Genomic DNA, 19,647 nt, shown 5'->3' with positions numbered 1-19,647 from the left:
CCCGAGGACTCTTGTTTTTCAAAATATTTTTCTTTGTATTGTTTACCAAGTAAATTTGAGGCTACGCCACGAAAGAAAAAGTGGTTTTCAAGAAAGAAAGAAAAAAAGTGTTCGTTTGGATTTTTATGGAGAAAAATAAAACAAATTCAGGAACTGTTGGGAGAGAATGGCTGGTTTTGAGATCTGTTATATGTGTGTCAAAATATACAGGGATTTTTTTGAGTGGGATAAAATACCAAAAACTTGAGATTTTTGAGTGTGATAAAATTTACTAAATAAAAGAAGGATTTAGACGTTGGGAAAACTTACCTTTTTCAAACAGGGAGGTCGGAATGTTTGAAGACATTACGCAGGAATAAGGGCACGGCCAAAAAAACGTCCCTCGCTCCCATGAGCAGGTTTGATGATTCACAAAGTTGGCCCAGCTACTGCTCACCTCATTCCCAGCTAAAACGCAGCGCTGCTGCGGTGGCCTGCCAGGAGGCCGAATGACACTTATACCTGCCGTTTAAATTAAGATTTTTTTAATTGCCTTTTATTGGAGGGACTACAAAGAACCTTGCACGGCACAGTTCAAACTGAGCAGAGTTAATTACTCTAAAGGCAAGAGGAAACAAGGACAGGCGCATTTCAAAGCAAAAGGAAATTATTTCAGAAGACAGGGTCTGATACTTTTTTTTTCTTTTTTTTTTCCTGCTGGTTGTTACATTAGCCATGGGCAAGTGGCTGGTACTATGAAGTATTTAGGATTAAAACATGGGGAGATGCTTCTTTAACTTCCTAAAATAGAAAGCACAATTCTACCAGTAGAAAGAAAACCATCTTTAGGTTTCAAGGCCCTTAGCTACCATGTAACAGGCTAAACGGTGGTTTGACACCTTAGCTGTGCCTGCAAAGCACCAGAAGTCTAGCACAGGATCCCTGAGAAGAAATAAGGGCTGACCATGGCTGCTGCTGGCAGGAGGAGGCAGAGGAACCGTAGCTGAGTAACTCAGAAAATCATCTCACCAGGACACCTCCTGCGGTGAGTGGCTTTCCCAGTGTCACATCCCAATGTCTCAGTTGAGAGCTTGTCTGCTTAACTGTTTTCAAGCTTGCTCCTACTGTCTCTGGTTTCTTCACCCATGCGCTTGCTGCCTCCTCCAAGTGGAGAAACTCCTTTGTTCCCACCTTCACCCCCAGCCGCACCCAGCACCTTTCTTTAGCTAATTCCTAATTTGCCCTTAGGTCTCCCCTCTATATGACCTTTTCCCGGACCTTCCCGGACCTCTCCCAGCCCCTGCACCCCTGCTCCCTCCTGGGTTGTCAATTATGTTATAAATCAACTTTTAATTTATTGGACGCCACTTTAAGTTGGCTTAACTCATATTTGCATGGAGCTTGGGATGTTATCTACTGCCTTCCTCGGATTCTCACTATGTGATTTTGAATGAGTCTTCATATTGTTTTCTTTAGCTTACCTGAGTTTTCTGATCTGAAATTGCTTCCAGCTACATCTCCGAGCTTAAAGAATTCTTAACACTGAATGATAGCCCTAAAGAGTTCACAGTGCTTATCTGCTTGGAAAAAAGCATCTGCATTCATTTTCTCTTACTGTCACAAATGTGTCATATAAAAAGAACACAAGTTACCGCAAATGTAGCATGTTTTAACACTTATTGACTATTTTTGGTGCTTCTCGCCTGCCTTTTTTGGTAAGAAATGAAAGCAGTTTTTTGATATTAATGATTCCTCAAGCTTTTGGGTCAGTTTAATTGAAGAGTATATTCAGTTTACAGTGGGCACTGACTTTAAAATATATACCTCCCTAATCGATTTGGCTCAGTGGATAGAGCGTCATCCTGCAGATTGAAGGGGCCCAGGTTCGATTCCGGTCAAGGGTATATTCCTTGGTTGTAGGCACATACCCAGTAGCAAGTGTGTAGGAGGCAGCTGATCAATGTTTCTCTCTCATATATGTTTATGTTTCTAATTCTCTATCCATCTCCTTTCATCTCTGTAAAAAAATCAATAAAGTATATTTTAAAATAAAATATATACCAATTGAAATTGCTTATTTTTATGAATGTGGAATTTCTGAAAATTCTGCAAACCAAGCAAGATATAAAAATGGATACTGAGGTTGATATATCAGCAAGCATCTTCCACAAAACCTATATTGCAAGTCTGTGGTTACTATTCTCTAGTTACATTACACTTATTGATAAGAATTAAAAATATAAACTTATAAAATAAATATGTGGTCCTAAGTTGGGTTTGTTTGTTTTTTTTTTATCTGCATTAGGGTGGTGTTGTGAGTGGGATTTTGTGTAATTAAAGAGTCTATGACTTTAAGAGGGTTTGAAAGCCACAAAAGAGTTTGAACAAGATAGTATTGGGAGGGCTGGATCCACAGTCGGTAAGTGAACCCAATCAAGTAGCAATTTAACTCCCCTCTCTCTTTAATAGGACTTTTGGAACTGATATATAATTTGAGCATTTGTAGCTCCACCCACTCTGTCGTCACCTCCTCAGCGAAGGGTTCATTGTACCTGATCAAAACTCCATTCCTGCTCTCCTTCAAAGACACAATAGCCCGTCTTGTGTCACAGAGTGAGACTCATATCTGAATAAGTAAGCCTCCCACCACCAAGATCTGATGATAGGCATTTGGCCATGCAATGTCATTGTTTCAACTGTCAACTGTCATTTTCGTTAACTGTAGGCTGCATAAAACCCATGCTACACTTTCCCAAACACAGAACATTCCTTGGTATATGCCTGAGTGACAAAAATTGCCTCTCCTGGAATGCAGCCAGGAAAGAGCCCAAATCCAAATGTCCTAAAGTGTTAGGTCTCTCAAGCAGTTTTCCCCTCAGTCTTATTGAGTGTGATAAAAGTGCTCCAGACCACACACACCTAGCAACTAGCATTTGCACATCTCACAGTCAAGATAATGATCATTTCCATCAGCCTCAAAAGTTCTTTGCCTCTTTGTTATGCCTCCCTGCTTCCACCCACTTCCTCAGAGCACCAATGATTTACGTTCTGTTATTACAGATTAATTAACATTTCCTGGGACTTTATATAAATGGTATTATCTATAATAGTATGTGCTCGTTTTGTGTCTGGCTTCTTTCACTACTCGTTTTGAGATTCATTCATGCTGTGGTGAACATCAATCATCCATTCTTTGTTATTGCTGAATAGTATTCCACCATGTGGATGTATTTCTTTGCCCAGTCATTTTTAATGGACATTTGTGTTATTTCCAATTTTTGACTATTACAAATAAAACTGATCAGAGCTTTCACATACAAATCTTTATGTGGGTATATGTTTTCATTCCCCTAGGGTGAATGCCTAGGAATGGAATAACATATGGGAGTTATGTTTAACATTTTAAGAAACCGCCACACAGCTTTCCAAAGTCATCCCACCATTTTGTATTCCCATGAACAATGTGTAGTTCCAGTTGCTCTACATCTTCATCTGCTCTTGGTATAGTCGGTCTTTAGAAATTTAGTGTTTATAATGGGTGTGTAGTGTTTTTAAGTGACATTTCCCCAATGACTAATGATCTTTTTTTGTGAAGTACCTGTTCAAATTTTTTGCCCATTTTCTTCTCGTGTTGGCCGATGATTTTTGTTTTTTAATACATTTTTATTATTGAATTCAGAGAAGAAGGGATATATATATATATATATATATATATATATATATATTTGTCTATTTATTTAAACTCTACACAATTGGTGCTTTTAAAAGATTTGACTCTTGGGGTTGTGTTTTCATATCACAGCATCCTGTGGGGAGGATGAAGGGGAGCAGCCTAAGAGAGAGACTCTGTCTAGGAAGACAGTTTGCTGGGACTTGAAAAGCACTGGTGTAGGGACCAGGAAACCTGGTTCTGCCAAACAGCTCACTGACTGTGAACAAGTGTTTTAACCTTTCTGGTTTTTAGCTTCCTCATCTGGACTGGATAATCTCTATGACCTCTTTCAACTTTGAATACTTGAATATATACTGTTCTGAAATACTCAGCTATTTCTTAAAAAGCTCTTTCGTGTACACTTTATCATTTTATCCTCAAAAGAATCCCAGGCAAGTCTTTGCAGGATAGAGAGGTTAGGTATCCTTTTAGATGTGGTTGTGGGAAATTAGGTGAATGGCAAAGATAACCTATCTGGTAAATAGCAAAACTGGAACATGAACTCAGATCTCAGCAAATTCCTGAGTAAACCACACAAAAACACAAGAGAAAGCAAAACTGTTTGAAATCGCTAATCATATGCATGAATCACATACTTCTACTAGTGATATTTCCCTTAGTTACTCAGACCACTCTGAACTCAAAATAAAAGTCAACAAAGAAATAAACATTTTTAAAAAAATCAATAAAATATATTTTTAAAAAAGAAAGAAAGAAACGTAACCAAATGACTAATGCTCTATTGTGATATGAATATAGGGGTAACTATGAGGGATTAAAAGATAACAGCTGACCTCTGCTATGACTCATTTATGGCCCCTCCTTACCAGAAATGTAGAGATAAGGTACAGGAAACAGCAGGGGGAAAAGCTATAAGGAAGATATGGAATTGGGAAACTCTCACTACTTAGCTAGGAAAAATGAGAGAATCATAGACAAAAAATATTTGAAAATCAATAAATAGGTACTATATTGAAAATCAATAAATAGGTACTAGGAAAAGATATAAACTTGATGGTTAAATTGCAATAAAAAATGCTTATGGCTGCAAAATTATATGCCAAAATGAGTGATAAAATTTAGAAGATACACACCAAAATATTAAAATGTAAAGGGCATGAAGTATGGAACCTATTTAAATAGCTCAGAAAAATAATGTGTGTATATATGTACATGGTAAAATGTTAAAAAATAATAGTCTACAATAAAGTAATTTTTAAAAAATTAATAGTCTGGCTGATATAGCTCAGTGGTTGAGCATCAATCTAACAACCAGGTGATCATGGTCTGATTCTAGTCAGGGCACATGCCTGGGTTGCAGGCTTGACTCCCAGTAGGAGGCAGCCAATCAATAATACTCTCTCACCACTGATGCTTCTCTCTCTCTCCATCTCCCTTCCTCTCTGAAATCAATAAAAAAATATATTTTTAAAAATTGCCGAAACCGGTTTGGCTCAGTGGATAGTGTCAGCCTGCGGACTGGAAGTTCCCAGGTTCAATTACGGTCAGGGGCATGTGCCTTGCTTGGTTGCTGTCACATCCCCAGTGGGGAGTGTGCAGGAAGGCAGCTGGTCGATGTTTCTCTCTCATCGATGTTTCTAACTCTCTATCCCTCTCTCTTCCTCTCTGTAAAAAATCAATAAAATATATTTTTTTTAAATTAATGAATCTGGGAATCTAGCTGCTATTTTTACAACTTTTCTGCAGGACTAAAATTATTTCACAATTAAAAGTTAATAAAAAAAAAAGGGGGGGGGAGGGCAATAGGAGCATAGTTACTTAGCAATTAATGTAGCAGGATTCGTAAAAGAGCTGAGAAAGACTTCATATTCTATTTCATAAACAGATCAATAGACCTGCATTATAGTCTCCATTTGTCCTCTAAGTGGCAATGAAATCTTGGACTACTCCTTGAAAACCTGTGGTTTTAGACTAAATTAGTGATTTTAAGACTGTTGTGTGGATTCTGGGAAAGTCTTTCAAGCCCAAAAGAGCAAAGCCAGAGCTGCTCTCAGCTTGCCTTCCATCCTGCACCCATTTACCTGGAGCGGCTTCCGTTTTTGTTTTTGTTTTTGTTTTTGTTTTTGGGGGGGATGTACTGAGTAGTATTTGAAGAAAGGTCCTTACTCCTTCTAAACAATTTTCTCTGCCAAGTCATCGAACTAGATGACCTTTAAAATTTATCTCAAATATGAATTCATGGGTTTCCATTATTTGGTGGAAACTATGCCATATCAGAGGTCGGCAAAGCAGGACCCATGAGCCAAGACCATCCTACAGATTGTCTTTGTAGCACCCATGAGTTTAGTATGATTTTTACATTTTTAAGTGGTTTGGGGGGGGGAATAATTTTTGACCCATAAAAATCACATGAAATTTACATTTCAGTGCCTACTAATATAAAACTTGGTTGGAGCACGGCCACAACCGTGTTTATGTGCTGACGTTGACTGCTTTCACTGAGAACAGCCACCCTGAGGAGTTGTGACAGACACCAAGAGTCCTTATGTCCGAATAGCCTCGATATTTACTGGCCCTTGAAGAAGTTTGCCACCTCTATGTTATATAAAAATCAGTATAGCCGGAGCCGGTTTGGCTCAGTGGATAAAGCATCGGCCTGCAGACTGGAAGGTCCCAAGTTCGATTCTGGTCAAGGGCATGTACCTTGGTTGTGGGCACAAACCCGGTGGGGGCTGTGCAGGAGGCAACTGGTCGATGTTTCTAGCTCTCTATCCCTCTTATTTCCTCTTTGTACAATAAAAAAAAAAATCGATAAAATATATTTTTTTAAATAAATAAAATAAAAATCAGTATAGATTATACATTTCAGAAATCCCAATGACTTCTGTGTAGATAAGGGTTCTCTATAAGAACCCTTCCCAAGAGTGGGAATTTCAGGCCCTTAGGCAGAACTTTGAGGTATTGGAAGGACGTGACATCTGTGGTGTGCACCTCAGATTCCATCTTCTCCTTGCAAGGTTAGCCTTAGTTCCACCTCTTCCTTGATTCACCAGATAACCAATTTCTGCACAATCCAGAATAGGTACTTTCTGCTTCCTATTGTCACCTGACACAATTATTCCTGATTGGAGGATAAAATCCCACCCAGTTCCATCAGGATATGGGGCCATCAGCAAAGGTCATGGACCGGAGGTAATAGGGGTGTTTCTGTCCTAGAACTTGGCCCCATTCTTGAGGGTGATCTGATAAGTTCCTGTCTGGCTCAAGGTTTCTTTGAAGATCAGCAGAGTTAATGAGTGAGAAACTACTTCATAATGACAATGAAATTATATAGGTGAAAGCATTCCTGAACTGTTGGCAATATAACGTTAATGTATACACAGTTATTACCAAGTTAAAAGCAAGACAAGGTTAGAATAGAAAGAAAAAAACACTAAATCGGTAATCTTGTACTTTTTTAATACTCTAAGCACATAATACTGTAGATAGCTCAGCTGCCCTAATTCTGACAGATACAACATCCATTGCTGGTTTCCATTCCCAATGACCCATGAAGTAAATATTTTCCACTAGGACTGCTATAACAAGGTATTACAAACTGTGGATTAAACAAATTTATTGTCTAGTTTTGTTTTATTTTTTAATATATTTTTATTGATTTCAGAGAGGGAGAGATAGAAACATTAATGATGATGGAGAATCGTCAACTGGCTACCTCCTGCACACCCCCAACTGGGGATCGAGCCTGAAACCTGGGCATATGCCCTTGATTAGAATCGAACCTGGGACCCTTCAGTGGCTCCATCCACTGAGCCAAACCAGGTTGGGTTACTGTCTAGTTTTTGAGGCTAAAATCCCAAAATCAATGCCAGCAAGATTTAGTTCCTTCTGTGAGGGAAGGCTCTGTTCCAGGCCCCTTTACTTTTAGATGGCTATCTTCGTATCATCTGCCCTCTGTGAGTTGAAATTCCTTTTCCTTATAAGGACACTAGTCATATTGGATCAAAGACCTACCTAGTGACTTTTTAACTTGATTACTTCTGTAAAGACCGTATCTCCAAATAAGGCTACATTCTAATGTACTAGGGGGTTAGAACTTCAACATATGAATTCAACACAATTCAACCCATCACATGAAGGGTGGTTTATAGTGTGAGTGTAGGTACAAAGTCCTTTTCTGGAAGCCCTAATTCTTCAATGACCCATTGATTTTAGTGAAAGAAGCTTCTTCCTTTTTTACTTTCTCAAAATCAAGCAAGGAATGTCTTATTTCCTTTTCTGCATCCATCTCATTGAAATGGCGATGAATAAGCTTTTCCTCCACAATATGGCAAAGAACGGTCGTAAGTAAATTCAAAGACCTACGGTGTGGAATTCCAGGCATACCCAACTTGGTGCTCTACTCTTCCAGGGCACAGATCTTTCCCCAAGAAGTTGGGAACCATAGAAGAGAGCACACCTTACCAGCTTCTCCAAGAGCCCAGAAGATGGAAGCAGTGTGGCTGTGGTTGGAGTCCGGCTGCTGGCTTAGCTGCAGAACACAGTGTAATGCGGCTGCTAAGGCCTCATGGCTATGGAGAAAGAATGGGTGAATGCACAGGCAAATAAATGTAGGTCATGGAGCAAGAGAGAACAAGAGAGAGAGAACTCTTTGGAAATTTCAACCAAAACCTTCTTTAACCAATTAACTTTCCAAGATTTCACATGCTTCCGGTGGGGCCCACCGCCCCAGCAATCCACTGTTCCCCAGGCTAGCCTTCAGGAACACCACTCCCCTGTGCCACCCTGATTTCCACTGCACATGTGCCTATCTCTCCCTTCCGCCTCCAACAACCAGTACTGGATACCGGGAGCACGGGTGTCCATTCCCTTGGAGGAACAACGTCGTGTGAAGCTGTAGATTCCTGCTGAAGCTTCCCAGGTAACCATGCGTGCAGCGTCTGACTTCCCTTTGCTTTCTTCCTTTTATTAATATCAACTAGCCAGTGACGCTGATAGTGATGGAACACTTATAAGCACCAGATTTCAATAAGTTCTTCTGGGGAGCACACTTTTTAAGAAACACCAGACATTTTTGTGGAATATCTGTCAAGGTGAGAATTCAATGAGTTAATAAGGATAATAAAATCTGAGGATTAGATTAAAATTCTAAAGTTTAAATTAGAATTGTAAATCCCATTTCTCAAAATAAATATTTACTTCTAAACATCAAACAAAACGTATTTGCTGTTTTACAATAAGCACTCCAGCTAAAACATTATTGCAGCAGCCAGCCTTTTTTTTTTTTTTTTTTTTTTCATGGTTTCCTGAGTGCACCCCAGCGTTTAAAATGTAGCCTTCATTTTCATTTGTCATGTACTAACATGTACCGTACCTCTCACTGCGGGCAATTACTGAAAATGTCTTTGATGCAGTAAGACAGGTTCTACCTAATTCTCCTCTCCTGACTCTGCAGGGTTCAATAATAAACTCCCGAAGTGAAAACAAAACAAAACAAAGAAAAAAAAAACGCAAGGTCTGGATGAAACCGTCCTCAAATTTTTGCTCAAGCAGTGACAGCTCGAGGCCTCCCCTGCTAGTATCAACTGCTGAATGGTATGAAAGCTATGCAGGAAACTTAGCGGGGCACATACCAGTTCAGAAATAATCATCAGAGAAGACTGAAAAATTCGCATTATCATCTTCACCCCCGAACGTGAAATCCTCAGTTACCTTTTGCAGTAGCTTAATCTCCAGCCCATGCATCTGTTTATTCGTGAATGCCTTTCCACTGTGCAAGGGCTGAAAATGGACCTGACGGGCTTAAGCCAACATTAAGAAATGCTGGTGACAGTCAATGAGTTCTAGTTGAATTGAAGTTATTAGTGCAGTGAGTATAATGGAAAGGAAAGAGCCTAGCACTTCCTGTATACTTGACTCATTGACCAGGTCGGTGCTTGGCCAACTTTAATGTGCATATGAATCATCCAGGCATCGTCTTTTTGGGGAGGAGACAATTTGCTTTTATTCCCCCTATGTTGACATATAATTGACATTTTATATTCATTTCAGATGTACAATATAATGATTCCATATTTGTATGTATTGCAGAATGGTCACTACGATAAATCCATCACCATACATAGTTACTTTTTCTTCTTCTTCTTCTTTTTAGCTTGCCTATTCCCATTCAGCAGGTCTGGGGCAGGACCCAAGAGTCTACATTTTTAACAAGTTCTCTTGACTGCTACTGACTGGTCCACAGACCACATTTTGTGTAGCAAGAGCCCAGCTCCTTCATATTTAATACTTAACAATACGTTTGAGAGATAGATATTATGATTACCTTTAAAACAGACATTGAAGGAGAGATTTAAAAATTCGTAAATGAGGAAGACTGAAATGTGTCTAATAGCAACGTCAGTACTCTTTCCAGTAGTCATTAATAACACTCCATAGAAGTAACAGATGCTTTATTATTATTTTTTTTAATTTGTGCCTCAAATATGCCTGCTCACCTATGACATTTGTCTAAAATTCCTGTCCTCAGACTCCACCCCAAACTATTAAATTAGAATTTGCAGATGACATCCCTAGGGAAAGGTATTTTAAACTGGTACCTGGATGATTCTTGTGATCAGGAACATTTAAGAAACAATGATCAGCCGAAACCAGTTTGGCTCAGTGGATGGAGAGTCAGCCTGCGGACTGAAGGGTCCCGGGTTCGATTAGTTTAGAAAACTTAAATAAGGAGTGTTGATGTGCTCTGTTTAGCTTGAGAGAACAGTGTCTGCTCAGGCAAAGAGTATCTCAGAACCCCTTCCAATGCATTTCAGCTTCCCTGAAAAGGGCTGCTGGGAGCAGGGAATGAAACTCGTTGCTTTCATGACATAAGGGATAGGTTTAAACCTGCATCTTATAACAGGGTGCTAAAGTACAGTATCTAATTATGTCACTTTTAATTGTAAGGTGAAAGCAACAGCAGCCACAAAGTTTTCTTTTCCTCTTTATCAAGGGGATGATCTTGGCCTTCCAATCCAATTATAGAGTATCTGTATTCTAGAATTAAAGCTCATCTGAATAATATTTTCCATCCCCAAATTCATAATTCAATTTCTTAGTAGGATCTCTCAGTGAGATCAGAATAGGGCTAATTATTTACCTCTGCTTTGAAAGGGTAACTTTGTGCCAAGGATATTATCATGAATTTTTCACTATAATTCCAAGTGGTAAATAAAGGGCCCAAGACTTTTAAAGTCAACTTTGGGTACTCCTTTAGATTACTGATATTTTTTCTGGCTTTTAAAAAACACATTTAGTGTACTGGAGTACTATACATTATTAAAAGGTACTCTAGGATCTTGATATAGCTAAGTTAATGTACTTATGAAATATATAATTTATTAACTAAATACATTCTGTTACTAATAAAACCTAGTAACTTTCCGAGGCCTGTTTGGCTCAGTGGTAGAGCGTCGGCCTGCGGACTGAAGGGTCCCAGGTTCGATTCCGGTCAAGGGCATGTACCTTGGTTGCGGGCACATCCCCAGTAGTGGGTGTGCAAGAGGCAGCTGGTCGATGTTTCTCTCTCATCGACGTTTCTAGCTCTCTATGTCTCTCCCTTCCTCTCTGTAAAAAATCAATAAAATATTTAAAAAAAAAACAAACAGAAAAACTAGTAACTTAATAACTTAGAATATCTTGGATTTTCATATATATTTCTATGTTGAAGAAAATATAATTATACATGATAATTTTCAAATGAAATATCACATTTCCTCTTAAAATTAACAAGATAGTTCAAATATGTCAAAAGAAATATACTGAAATGTTACTATGGCATAATTCATTAAGCATAGGATTTGTTGCAAGGTCAACCAATATAAATAGAAATTTGGAGACAGTCCAATCTGAGTTTGAAGCCTAGATGCAGCCAGTTACTAGCTTGTCTGAGCCTCCATTTCCTCATCTATAAACTAGGGAGGACATTTCCTTGTTGAGCTACGTATTAAGACTAGAGATGGATGAATGGGCAAGCATGTGGTAGATGATTACTAAGTGTAATTATAAAACGGGGTATAATGGATAACCTAATGAAAGGACCTCCTTTTAATGATTATCACTTATGAGGTAATCTCAAAGAACTAATTCTCCAATCACCCATTTAGCAAAGTTCCTATTTTGGAATACAGTGAAGTCACATGATTATCTACATTTTATTTATTCAAATTTAACTGTATGTACTTAACAAGAAAGAAAACTAGCCTTGGCCGGTGTGGCTCAGTTTGTTGAATGTCTTCCCATGCACCAAAAGGTTGCTGGTTCAATTCCAGATCAGGGCACATGCACATTGGGGGGTGAGGAATGGGGGGCAGGAGGCTGCCTTTGGATGTTTCTCTCTCACATCTTTCTCTTTCTCCCTCTCCCTTCTTCTCTCTTCTCTAAAAATCAATTTTTAAAAAAACATTTAAACAAAAGAAAGAAAAATAATGGAAAGAGAAAAAATCCCCCAATTCTAAATTATCTAGTCAACTTAGCTCAATATTCCATTCAACAAGCAAATATTCTGGCCCAAATATAAGATTAGAAATATAAATATTGGTCTCAATTGGCCTCACTTCCCATGGGCCTCTCAAAGTATGAACACTTTGCTGCGCAAAGTTTAATTCTTGTATCTTAAGATATATATTTCTGGCACAAAATATTCCTGAAGCACAAGCCAGCAGCTGCACTTTATCTGCTGCTCAACGGAAGAAAGAATGCTCTGTTTCAAAGTTGGAGGAAAAGCTGACTCTGTTGGAATCATTGAGAAATATTATCTCTCTCTCTGAAGTAACAACTTCCTGAGGAATTTTCCAATGCAATTTTCTAAAAATCTTTTGAAATAATTATAGACTGGCAGAAGTTGCAAAAGCCGTTCATAAAATAGTTTGTTTACCCTTTGCCCGGTTTCTCTCAGGTTAACAACGAACATAACTATAATTACCCAAAGCAAGAGATAACATTAGTACAAAATTATTAACTAAACTACAAAGCTTATTCCAATTTCACTACTTTTCTCCCAGTGTCCCAGGATATGATCTAGGATCCTACCTTCCATTTATTTGTTATATTTTCTTAGTGTTCTCCAGTCTGTGGCAGTTCCTTGTCTTTGTCTTTCCTGACTGTGATCTGTGATTCCATGAAGTATGTCAACATTTTAAAAAATATATTAAGTAGGTATTGCTTTTGTAATTCTGTGTAAGTCCAAAACCAGGATATTGTCTACAGTGGATTGGATTCTTTTTTTTTTTTTTCTTTTTTTTTTTATTACGGTATTATATGTGTACATATCTTACCATTGCCTTCCCACCTCACTCTCATACATGCCCTCATGTCTCCTAGTTTTGCGTCCATTAGTTATGCTTATATGGATGCATACAAGTCTTTCGGTTGATCTCTTATCTCCCCCACCTCTCCCTAACTTTCCTGCTGTAATTTGACATTCTGTTTGATGCTTTACTGTCTCTGTATCTATCTTTTTGTTCAAAAGTTTATAATTTTCTTTATTATCCATAAATGAGTGAGATCATGTGGTATTTTTCTTTCATTGACTGGCTTATTTCACTTAGCATGATGTTCTCCAATTCCATCCAGGTTGCTGCAAATGGTAAGAATTCCTTCTTTCTTATGGCAGCATAGTATTCCACTGTGTACCATTGTTTTCTGAGGATTTGATTCTTTATTAATTTGTCATTTTTTCATTGCACAAGTAAAGTTAACAGATACCATTATCTGAGTTAATGTAACTACCCACGTGACACCAAAATGAACCAATTGCTCTTGTTCTTTCAGATTGTTCTTTATCTGATCAGTTACTATCTGATACTGGGAGCCATGTCAAACATGGTGGGAGAGCTTGTGGGTAGTACTCCATTTCTAACGATGGATTGGAGATTCAGCAATTCTGGCTTCAGGTATTATTACCATTAACTTCTTAATAATATTTCTGGCTTTTATTTTTCATATGATTCTTATTAATTTAAAAAGATACAGATAATAGTCTTACCAAACTTTAGGAGATTAACTTTGTCCAAGGGAAGGGTGGGATCAGACTCCTGAAGAAGAGCACAAAGACATACAAAGTGTACAAGAATGTTCACTACAGCAAAAGATCAGGAATAAGTGTCTATCAGTATGGAGCTGGTAAAACAGCGCATCCATTAGAAGAATGCAGTAGATCTTCCTGCAGGGAAGAGAAATTATGTTTTGGCCTAAATGGGCAGTCGGACATCCCTCAAGGGGTCCCAGACTGGAGAGGGTGCAGGCTGGGCTGAGGGACACACACCCTCCCCCCATGCATTTCGTGCACCAGGCCTCTAGTATTAATATATATTGTTAACAGTGGTTATCTCAAGGTGCAGTGGGGAGCAAGGTGGATTTTCACTTTATAACTGATACCTTTTTGTCTCACTACAATGTCTTAAATGATGGATGAAAAAAAATTTTTGTTTTATCAGAGGCACAAGCAGTACTTTCAGGATTAATAAGCACCTTAATAGAGTCTTTGAATCAACCTCAAGAAATAAATTCTATAAATATAAATATTTTCCTTTATAGAGTTTCTATTAATTTAAACCAGAAAAATTGAGATTATTAACATTTCTGAGATGATAAGACGTTAATTCATTTCCTTCAAATAACATCAAAAACAAGTCTATTAAGTTTTATCTGTGTTCTTTATTCAGGCAGTGCATCTCACAGTGGTTTTGTGGTTTGGTAAAGAAATAGGTACAGAAATTTATTTGTGAAACGAAACAAAAACTTTACTTTAAGTTGTGTTTTATAAAAAGGCAAAAAGTAGTTTATCTCTGAGCACCAGGATTATGGGTTATTATGATTATTTCCATTGCTTATTTTCTTTCGGTTTTCCAAATTATTTAGAATAATCATAAACTACGTTTGCAATCAGAAAGATTGCGATTGTTAAGTTAGATGTCTATCAATTTAACACCATATATCTGACCTCTGTTACTCTGCTCCCACTTTCTAGATGACATCAAGTACTTCTCTATTTCTCAGCGACTGAAGTTTGCAGACTTTACAGGCTAGGACCAAAGGATTTGTATTGTGATCACTTTAGTTCCCACCTCTCTCTCTCCAAAATGATGAGGCAAGGTCCATCCAGTACACCCAACAGGCGACATTTGAAACGTTATTACTAAACTGACTGTGCAGGCTTTTCATCAGAACTGCAGAACCACAGAAAGGTCAAAGCACAGAGAAGCTGACTGTTAGAAAAACTCCAGCTTCTCACACCTTCTGTTAGCCGCAATCACATGGGAAGCAGCAAATATTTTTAGGTTATACCAAGAAAGCTCGAAACTGCAGCTCTGGTGAGAAAGGGAGAGAGATTCTTCATGACATTTGAAGCTTTTATGCACAGAGTTTCCGATCCTTGGAAGAAAGTCATTAAATGCCGCGTGACATGCACGTTGTACAACAACGTATCATAATTACAATGTGCTTTCAACCATCTGAAGCCTTCCTGTGTTTTCTGGTTTTTGCGTCTAAGCCTTGTAAATTATTTCTGACTCATTACCCTTTCTCCCTACAGGCAACTCACATGCTCCGTAAACATGTGCATTTTTTTTTCTTAGATCTCTTTTTCTCAAAAATGCATTCATTTGCTTTTTAGTTTCAGTATGTAGATTCCCACCGTGAAAAGCAATTAAATAACACTTGCCTCCCTCTCTTATATCCTCCTCTCTCTAAAAAATGTCATGTATAATTAAAAGCACATATCTGAAGACCAACTCTTTATTACAACTAAGGATGGCATTAGGGAGTGGGGAGCAGGATTGTATAAACACTACTAGGCCAGAGCACCCCAATTTTGGCCCCACTGACACTTTGGGGTGGTGATTTTTTACGGCGAAGGGCTGTCCATATTCAACAATATCTCTGGCCTCCACCCACGGGTGCCATAGTGAGCGCTCCAGTTCCCCAATGTGACCACGAAAGGTTGACCATGTTGCCAAATATCTCCTAGGGAACAAAATGGACCCCGACTGAGAGTCCATCTTTGCACTAGGCCAAAGATCTTACAAAACCATGCTCTCTGTGTTTTTGCCAATCCAAATTGTCCCTTTGACCCCATGGTCAACCTCTGACTACCTAGCCACCCACCAACATGAAATATAGGCACTCATAAATACCTCCCACTCTTCATGTCGAAGCCCTTGAACACTGTCTCCAGCCCATCCTCTGAACCCTATGCGGCCAATTCAGGACATAGGAGAGAAGCAGGCAACTTCCCACCCTGCACTGACACAGTGTTCATGCTTGTCACTTTTAATGTATCCCAGTGGTTCTCCAGCTTTCTAATGCCGCGACCCTTTAATACAGTTCCTCATGCTGTGGTGACCCCAACCATAAAATTATTTTTGTTGCTACTTCATAACTGTAATGTTGCTACTGTGATGAATCGTAATGTAAATACCTGTGTTTTCCGGTGGTCTTAGGCTGCTCTACAGCAGCAGTTCTCACCACAACATGAGGAATCGTATCCTGACTTCTGAAGCTCTAAAATACCCCCCCCCCAATTGTTTCTTTGTCCACCAGCTACACTCTAAAATAAGGTGACCAGACGTCCCGCTTTTGGAGGGACAGTTCCGATTTTTAACAATTTGTCCCGCGTCCCACGGCGTTTTAAAAAAGTCCCGATTCTTGGAAAGATTCTTTTAAATCTTTTGGACTTTTTTAAAACGCCGCAAGACACAGGACAAATTGTTAAAAATCGGAACTGTCCCGCCAAAAGCGGGACTTCTGGTCACCTTACTCTAAAACCCCATACTCTCCCCCATGAATATTGTTTCAAGCATACTTTGATTTATTCTGCCTTGCATTTGATTTTGCACTTAAATATACAATTATGTTCCAGCCTTAAAATATTTATTTCCCGAAATTATCTGTTTAGAGCCTATTAATTAAACTGTAGGGAAGGTTAGAGCACTTAAAAAATAAACAAATCAAAAAGTCCCGTAAGTCACAACAAAACAACACGTATCAGCTCCTATGAGTCTTTTATGCTTCTTAATATATTTGAGGAATGTTTTCTCTCCCTATTCCAGGTTACCTGGTGTTCGAAGCTCCAACAAAAATGGGCAGAGGGAATGATTTCCTTCCAGGGAGAAACATTACTAATGAATTCTCTTTCACAGAAAACTGAAAAGTGGATCTAACATTACTAGATGCATACATAACCTTGAGTTAGGCAGCTTAGTGTCTGCTGGCCTATTTTATCTTTGGTAAAAGGCGAATGATACCTACCCTCTGCGGCATACTGAATGAAGTAACTGTTTTGAGCTCTGAGCCTGGTGCCTGACATGCAGGTGTTTTGTAAGTGTCATTTTTCTATGCCACTTCTCTTTGTTCCCAGCACTGGCTAAATAATTTGTGAGGTCCAGTGCAAAATGGAAACGCGGGCTCCCTTTGGCAAATATTAGCCATTTCAAGATGACAACTGAGGAGCATGAAACCAAGTGTGGGACCTGTCTCAGCACGGGGCTCCGAGTTTCTGCTTAGGTTGCACACTCATAAAGCCAGCCCTGCTCCCTCCCCTAGGGTTTTCAAGGTTCTCTTTGCCTGTTATTCTACTAAGTGAAAAGCCACTCTTCAATCTGACACTTGACAGGAAAATAAATGAAACTCACGAAAGAGGGCTTTATTATGTGTTTGTTGTTTTTCATGCTGACTCGCTTTTTCTGAAGTTGTTGAGGGTAGGAAGCTTAGGGCTCTTACAAAGGAGCAGTTTTAATTTGCCATGGTATCCCATGTATTATGGTGTGGGTCATTCCTGACATGGAGGAATTAAGAAAAAAAAAACACATTCTGTTTTCTACAAGTAATTGGACCCTTGAACATAGCCCAAGGAGCACTTAGTGGCCAAGGAGGCACATAATGCAAAAGCTCTTTACCTAGACTTACCAAATAGCATTCACAAAGAAATCAGCAGGGTTTTACATCAGTCCCTTAGATCCTACAATGGAAACTTTTAGGGAACTGGTTCAAGTGTCTAAGAGGAAGACTTGGTCTCCAAATCACTGAGCCTGGGCTCTGCCTGTTATTTCTTCTCCTTTATGGATTCATCAATATGTCCTTTAAAGATGTTCTCCCCGAAACCGGTTTGGCTCAGTGGATAGAGCCTGCGGACTGAAAGGTCCCGGGTTAGATTCCGGTCAAGAGCATGTACCTTGGTTTCAGGCACATCCCCAGTGGGGGATGTGCAAGAGGCAGCTGATCAATGATTCTCTTTCATCGATGTTTCTAACTCTCTATCCCTCTTCCTCTCTGTAAAAAATCAATAAAATATTTTTTTTAAAAAGATGTTCTCAAGGTTCTCACATCCTATTTGTAAAAGCAGATCCTGTGAAAAGAATTACATAAGTGTTTGGATATATGTATAGTTGTATACACACACACACACACACACACACACACACTTCTAAATTTCCTCTGTTGAAAGAAATGCACACATACACAGGCACATAAGACATCTTAACAGAAGGCAGGTGTGTGATACACATTGGAATATTAAGGTGTATGTTAGTTTTCATTTAGTCATTCATTTATTCTCAGGACTTTATTTGTAACTAGAGGCCCAGTGCACAAATTCGTACACGGGTGGGCCTGCCCTGATTGGGGCTGATCGGGCTGGCCGGCCAGAGGGAGGGCTGCAGGCAGTTTGTGGGCTGGCCTGATCTGAGTGTGGGGGGATGATTAGGGGTAGGACCAGCTGGTCAAACACCCAGTGGAGGGGACAATTTGCATATTACCCTTTTATTTTTTCTCTTTTTTAAATATATTTTATTGATTTTTTTTTTTACCAAGAGGAAGGGAGAGGGATACAGAGCTAGAAACATCAATGAGAGAGAAACCTTGATCAGCTGCCTCCTGCACACCCCCCACAGGGATGTGCCCGCAACCAAGGTACATGCCCTTGACTGGAATTGAAGCTGGGACCTTTCAGTCCGCAGGCCGATATTCTAGCCACCGAGCCAAACCGGTTTTGGCATATCCTTTTATTATATAGGATAATTTGGAAAATCTCACCCAAGGATTTGTTTAATGATTTCAGAAAGAGAGAGAGAGAGAGAGAGAGAGAGAGAGAGAGAGAGAGAGAGAGAGAGAGAGAGAGAGAATATGAGAGAACCACGATTGGTTGCCTCCCCTATCAGGATGGAACCTGAGATCTAGGCATGTTCCTTGACCAGGAATGGAACCTGAAACCTTCTGCTGCAGAGGAAAATGCTCCAACCAAGTGAGCCATGGGCCAAGGCAGGACTCTTATTTTTTTACAGTGGATAAACTGAGGCTCAGAGTAGTTACATAACCTGGCCAAAGTCACACAAGTTGATGGTCTCGATTAGAAATTTTATCTGACTCGTATTAAAATTCTATTCAGTTTAGATTGTTAAAAATTCATGGGGCCAATTTGGTACAGTCTCTTTGGATCAAACAACAACCAAAATGCAACAAACTTTAACATACTTGCTAATCACATTCGTTTATGTGGCCGCCTTGCTCTTGCCCTAATGTTCACCCTTTTCCCCATCCCCATCCCCATAAATCTTCGGTGTCTATATGATATTGATTTTCCTAACAATTGATCCGCAGAACTGGTGGGCCTCTGGGTAAAGATAAAGAGTACTAACATCGCTGACCTCAAAACAAAAACAAAAACAAAAACAAAAACAAAAACAAAAACAAAAACAAAAACAAAAACAAAAACAAAAACAAAAACGAGCAGTTTGGGGTGGCAACCCCTCCCTTCCGGCCTCGACGGGGCTAGGAAATCTCCGCACGTGGATCCCCCACGACTCCCCAACAGCGCGTCCATCCGGGCCACTGGCCAATCGGCTCAGACCGCGCAGGCGCGAGGGCTGAGGCGGCCGGGGGCGGGCCCCCGGTTTCCCTAGAGACCGGGCGGAACCGGCCGGAAGCTGCTATACGGTTGGCCGCCGCGGAAGGGAGGG

The 19,647-nt window shown here is 39.5% G+C and overlaps 1 long non-coding RNA gene across 1 annotated transcript; it reads left to right on the top strand.

The window, feature by feature from the left end:
- The first annotated feature begins 900 nt into the window (after positions 1-900).
- On the top strand, positions 901-15,030 carry LOC311624760. Its single transcript, XR_014795383.1, has 3 exons — positions 901-1,024; positions 13,466-13,587; positions 14,664-15,030. It is a non-coding gene; the product is annotated as an uncharacterized lncRNA (long non-coding RNA).
- The last annotated feature ends 4,617 nt before the right edge of the window (positions 15,031-19,647 follow it).

The sequence above is a fragment of the Pipistrellus hanaki genome, assembly GCF_964339955.1.
Source record: "Pipistrellus hanaki genome assembly, chromosome: 6".
NCBI lineage: Eukaryota > Metazoa > Chordata > Mammalia > Chiroptera > Vespertilionidae > Pipistrellus > Pipistrellus hanaki.
Note: the sequence above shows the minus strand (reverse complement) of the source record. Positions and strands in the feature narration are given on the sequence as shown.